Source organism: Sabethes cyaneus, chromosome 2, assembly GCF_943734655.1.
Source record: "Sabethes cyaneus chromosome 2, idSabCyanKW18_F2, whole genome shotgun sequence".
In the NCBI taxonomy this organism is placed as follows: Eukaryota; Metazoa; Arthropoda; class Insecta; order Diptera; family Culicidae; genus Sabethes; species Sabethes cyaneus.
The window spans coordinates 220,451,341-220,458,005 of record NC_071354.1 but is presented as its reverse complement, the minus strand read 5'-3'; positions in this window follow the sequence as shown (position 1 = coordinate 220,458,005).

Genomic DNA, 6,665 nt, shown 5'->3' with positions numbered 1-6,665 from the left:
CATAACTGTCACCAATATTGTTCCTCGTTCGAGCATGTTCGAGCATTGGAATCATTGACAGTAAACCTAATCGAGGCTAACCCTGGAAGCCCTTGACAATGGAGCGATTAAATGCACTCGACCTGGCCGACGACATTCTTTTGCTCACCCAATGGCCATATGATATGCAGAGAAAGCTTGATGGTCTTTGAGACAACTGCAAGGCAACAGGACTCATAGTCAACGTCACAAAGACCAAGAATGGGAGTGAACATTAGTTGTGGAGGTGGAAGACTTTCAATATCTTGGTAGCCAGACAACCCCAGACTGTGCGTTGGTACCAAGACTGATATAGACACATAAGTCAGGATGGCCAGTGGTGACTTTTTGGATCCTTGGAATGTTCCTTGGATGAATTTTCAATTTGAACGTGGAATCTTCTTTTGACTGCGAAACGTGGTACGTATCAGCGGAGACAACTGCATGTCCTTGTTATTCATTGCCTGTATTAATTATTGGGGCTTAGTACCCCTACACTTGAATTTCTAATTTATAACTCGATCATCGATATCACCAGCGCCAGTTAGAAACACAGATTCGGAAACGTATCTAACAGAATGTACCCGACTTAAGCGACATGGACGAATCGATAAATTTATCGTACGGGACGGTACGGTCAATATTGTACGCCACGGAAAAGTTATCCGGATTCTGCACCGTTCACAATTACTTAACCTATCCAATTGAATATTCACTTCCTTCCTTGCTTCCTATCGTTTCATTCCCTATTTTTTTCCTTGAATCCATCCGCTCCTAAAAGTTATAAAAAATTACCTATCCATGTTATATTCATTTCCTGCGCATCTCTATATCCTTTGATTCCCATCACTTAGTTATCCATGAATATTCCCTCCTGAAAGTTTCGTTGCTGCTGTTGTTGCTGTTGTTGCCATTGCTATTGGATCAGCTGATCTCCAATCGGATTTGGATGCTACCGATATCATCACGATGGATAATAATTACGCTGCTGTTGTAATTTTTGGATGTACTGTTACTATTCAATATAACTGTGCTAGTTGGTTTTCTCGCATATTGCTATCGAAGAACGGAGACTATAGATTGTCGACTGAGCCGCGTCACATGTGCATTAATGAATAGATTTTTTAGATGTAGTTTAATTTTTTCGATTGATGCTGCTAATTTGTGTATGGGGTGTTCAATAGTTAGGTTTTGTTTAATGATTTCCGTCTTTTTTAAACATGGCTATGGATAGTGTCCAAATACGATCTACCTCCACGAACAACCTCATACCTAGAGCAGTTTTCACTTCAGCACTAATGAATAATAAGCTGAATGTTTGTCTTTTGAATGTGCAAAGTATATGCGCTCGCGGTTTTACTAAGTTTAATGAATTGAGGGAGAATTTTGATCAAAGTGTAATAGATATAGTGTGCATGACTGAAACTTGGCTTGATGAAACTGTGATAGATACAATGATCTCTATAGACGGCTATAATTTGTATAGATATGACCGAAACAGACATGGGGGTGGAATCTGTGTCTACGTGAATAAGAAGCTGCGGTGTCGGATAGTTCGAAAACCAGATTCAACTGACATTCATTACACAACTGAATTTTTATTGCTAGAAATCGAATGTGGCAATGACCGTTTCATGCTAGGTGTTTACTATAATCCACCAACTGTGGACTGTGCTGATTTAATTATGCACCATCTTGATGAATTCACTGTGAAGTATAACTCAACATACTTCATAGGCGATTTTAACACAGATCTCAGTAAAAATACTGCTAGAGTTAGAAGATTTAGTGATGTTTTATCCAGTTTCGCGTACTCATGTATAAATACTGAACCTACTTTCTTCCATCAATCTGGTTGCTCATTGCTTGATTTGTTCATATCTGATTCCCCAAATTCTATTCTTAAATTTGGTCAGGTGTCTATGCCTGGTATCTCAAATCATGATATGTTATTTGCTACATTAGATTACTCTTCGGTAGTAGAACCTCAGGTAATAAAGTATCGTGACTACAAGAATTTTGACGCGGAGGCTTTGCGGTTAGCTTTTCTTTCGTTTGATTGGTCAGAATTTCTTAGTATCACAAACTCAGATATTTTACTGGAGATGCTCAATGGTCATTTCAATTGGCTACACGATAATTTTATACCACTGCGCGTGAGCAAGCAAAGACTAAACGCTTGGTTCAACAGTGATATTGAAAAAGCTATTATCGAAAGAAATATTGCCTACCGTAATTGGAAATGCTCTAGAAATCCCGTTGAACATTTAAACTACAAACGTAAGAGAAATCTGGCCACCAATATGATTAAAAAGGCAAAAGACAACTACGACCAGCGTAAATTTAATGTCAACTTACCTAGTAAACAGCTTTGGAATAACATACGGAAGCTTGGTCTTACAAAAAACCAAGCGTCTGATACTTCTTGTAATTCTTCAGAGGAAGAGATAAACGAATACTTTGCCTCCAACTTCACACCTGAACCAGTTATTGATTCGATAATACCCGTCAACAATGATGGCTTCCGCTTTCGTCCTGTTCAGGACTATGACGTTGTGAATTCAATTTTTTCTATAAAGTCGAATGCAATTGGTCTAGACAACATTCCAATACAATTTTTAAAAATTCTGCTACCCTTGGCTCTTCCATATATCAACCATTTTTTCAACACCATTTTAGCCACATCAATTTTTCCGAAAGCATGGAAGATTGTTAAAGTGATTCCCATCAAAAAGAAAGCAAACTCCAATCATCTCACCAATTTAAGACCAATAAGTTTGCTAAGCACGCTCTCTAAAGCTTTTGAAAAGATCATGCAAAACCAAATGTCACACTTTGTAACTGAAATGAATTTCCTAACCAAATTTCAATCCGGATTCAGAAGGTCTCACAGCACTGAAACAGCACTTATGAAAGTCCACGATGATATCGCACAATCAATCGACAAACGTGGAGCCACTACCTTATTATTAATTGATTTCTCTAAAGCCTTTGATCGCGTCTCTCACTCCAAGCTGGTTTACAAACTGTCGTCTTTATTCCAGTTTTCCAGCCAAGCAGTCAATCTAATCCGCTCTTATTTACGTGGCCGCAGCCAAGCCGTGTTCTATAATGGTAAAATATCTTCATATCTACCTATAGATTCTGGAGTCCCTCAAGGATCCGTGCTGGGTCCCCTGTTGTTCTCAATGTTTATCAATGATTTACCCACAGTTCTGCAATTTTCCTCAATACATCTCTTTGCAGATGATGTCCAGATTTATTACTGTGCCCAAAATAATGAAAGCACTCAAAACATCTCAAGAAAGATCAATCATGATTTGAACAATGTTTTTCTTTGGTCGCAAAGAAACCTTTTGCCGATTAACACCTCCAAAACTCAAGCAATGATGATCAGCCGATCTAGAACTTTGATGGAGACACCATCGTTATTCATGAATAGTGAACGTGTGAATTTTTCCAACACTGTCAACAATCTCGGTATGATTTTTACTTCAAGTTTAAACTGGGATCTCCAAATAAATGCCCAGTGTGGAAAAATTTATGGTACGCTTAAACGTTTGAATCTAGTCACACGTCATTTCTCAGTCGATACCAAAATCAAGCTTTTCAAAAGTTTGATACTTCCACATTTTTTATATGGGGATTTTGCGTATTCGAATGCTTCTGCGGCATCTCTAGCTAAACTAAGAGTGGCTTTAAATTCCTCGGTAAGATATGTCTACAACTTGTCTAGGTATTCCAGTGTATCACATTTACAAGCTTCATTATTAGGTTGCAAATTCACTGATTTCTACAAGTTTCGGTCATGTGTTCACTTATATAAAATAATAAAAACAGAAAAACCTGATTATCTATTTTCTAAGCTGATACCACTCAGACAGACTAGAACGTCTAACTTTATTATTCCATCTCATCGCTCATCATACTATAACGAATCATTGTTCGTCAGAGGTATAGTAGTTTGGAATCACTTACCGAATGCAGTCAAAAATAGTACTTCAAAACTAGTATTTAAACGGAATCTACTAACAGAGCTCAACCGCACGAATTAGTTAAGCTTCAATCGAAAAAAGAAATAGTTTATTAGTTTGTAAGACAAATTTTTCTTTGATTTGAATTATATTGCACCATATCAGTCTCCAATTGTAACAAATTAAAAGGCAATAGCCTTACGTTACGAAAAATAAACAAATAAATAAATAAATAAATAAATAACATATTCTGTCTAACATATTTTGAGGAGAGAAACGAGCGAAATCTGCAGGAAGACACTCAACTGGAATCCGCAGGGACAACGTAGAAAAGGCTCATGGCAGCATAGCCTAGTCAACTGTAATCAGAGGGATTGAGAGTTGCGAATTTCTCATGGCTACAAATGAAAGCCAAGGCAGATGACCGTCAATAGTTGGTAAGCCAGACTTTTTCGTTCTGCCAAATCAGCTGACATAGACCTTGATTCCTTGATTTTCGATGCAAATTCCTGGTTTGTCCCCAGTTTCCATTTCTAATTCATCGACATCAACAGTTACTGTACGTGAAAGGCGAATGTCAATTCGTTCAGGAAACCGTTGTCGAGCATTATCTGCCCTAGCTGTTTGCGCTCGACTGTATCGTATGCTGTCCTAAAATCCTCGATGCGATGGCACTTTGTGCTCCCAGATTTCTGGAGGATTTGCGGAATTTTGATCCGTAATAGCACGGGCCCCCATAAAGCCCACCTGATACTTACTTACTTAATCAGCTCCAGGCCGTGGTTTCCTCTGCTGTACGAAGAAGTCGTCTCCATTCCACTCGGTCTATGGCCGCAATTCGCCAGCCACGTAGTCTACGTAGGGTCCGCAGGTCGCCTTCCACTTGATCGATCCATCTTGCTCGCTGCGTGCCCCGCCGTCCCGTTCCAGACCAGGATCGTTATTGAGATCTTTTTTAACCGGGCTGTCGTCTGACATCCTCACGACGTGCCCAGCCCATCGCAGGCGACCGATTTTTGCGGTGTGAGCGATGGGTGGTTCCCTAAGCAGCTGATGCAATTCATGGTTCGTTCGCCTCCTCTACGTTCCGTCTTCCATCTGCACTCCGCCGCAGATAGTGTGCAACACCTTCCGTTCGAAAGCACTAAGGGCGCATTGGTCCTCCACGAGCATAGGCCATGTCTCATGGTCGTAAAGGACTATCGGTTTAATCAGCGTCTTGTAGATTGTTAACTTCGTGCGCTGGCGAATTTTGTTCGATCGCAGCGTCCTACGGAGTCCAAAGTAGGCAAAATTTCCTGCCATAATGCGTCTTTGTATTTCTCTGCTGGTGTCGTTGTCTGCGGTAACCAGTGAGCCCAGATACACGAACTCTTCTACCACCTCGATTTCATCACCGTCTAAATGAATCCGGGAAGGGAGGTCAGCATTCACTACTCTAGAACTTCTTCCTTTCATGTATTTTGTTTTCGATACATTAATGACAAGTCCTATCCGTTTGGCTTCAGTTTTCAGTCCGATGTACGTTTCCGCCATCCTCTCAAAGGTACATGTAATGATGTCAACGTCGTCAGCGAAACCAAGAAGTTGGACGGACTTCGTGAATATCGTGCCACTCGTGTATATACCCGCTCTTCTTATCACACCCTCCAAAGCGATGTTGAACAGCAAACATGAAAGCCCATCACCTTGTCGTAATCCTCTTCGAGATCCAAAGGGACTCGAGACTGCCCCTGATACTCGAGCAACACGCATTACTCGATCCATCGTCGCCTTGACCAATCGCGTTAGTATATCCGGAAATTCGTAGTAGTGCATAATCTGCCATAGCTGATCTCGATCGATCGTGTTGTACGCCGCTTTGAAATCGATGAATAAATGATGCGTGGGCACGTTGTATTCGCGACATTTCTGCAACACTTGCCGAAACGCGAAAATCTGATCCGTGGTGGCACGGGCACCCATGAATCCCGCTTGATATTGCCCCACGAACTCCTTTGCAAATGGTGATAATCGACGACATAAAAGTTGGGAGAGTACCTTGTAGGCGGCGTTCAACAGTGTGATTGCGCGGTAATTACAACACTCCAACTTGTAGCCCTTTTTGTAGATCGGACACACGATGCCTTTCGTCCACTCCTCCGGTAGCAGCTCCTCCTCCCAAATCTTGACAATGACGCAGGGCAGCGCTCTAGCCAGTGCGTCACCACCGTATTTCAGCAGCTCGTCGGGTAGCTGATCAGCCTCAGCCGCTTTTTTGTTCTTCAGCGGACCGATCTCTTCTGCTACCTCCTGGAGGTCGGGGGCTGGTATTCTGTCGTCTTCTGCATGTGCTCCAAGATCTGTGGCCATATCGTCACCTTCATGTTCAGCTACATCGCTGTTAAGGTGCTCGCCATAATACTGCTACCACCTCTCGATCACCTCACGTTCGCGTGTGTGAATATTGCCGTCTGAATCCGGACACATATCGGCCTGCGGCACATAGCCTTTGCGCGAACGGTTTAGCTTCTCGTAGAACTTCCGTTTATCGTTAGCACGGTACAGTTCTTCCATCGCCTCGCGATCTCGATCTTCCTGTTGGCGCTTTTTCCTCCGGAAGACCGGAAGCGCCAAGTTGCTCTTCCGTTGGTAGCGCTGATTCCAGCTGCCGCGCGTATTCCTGGGTAACTC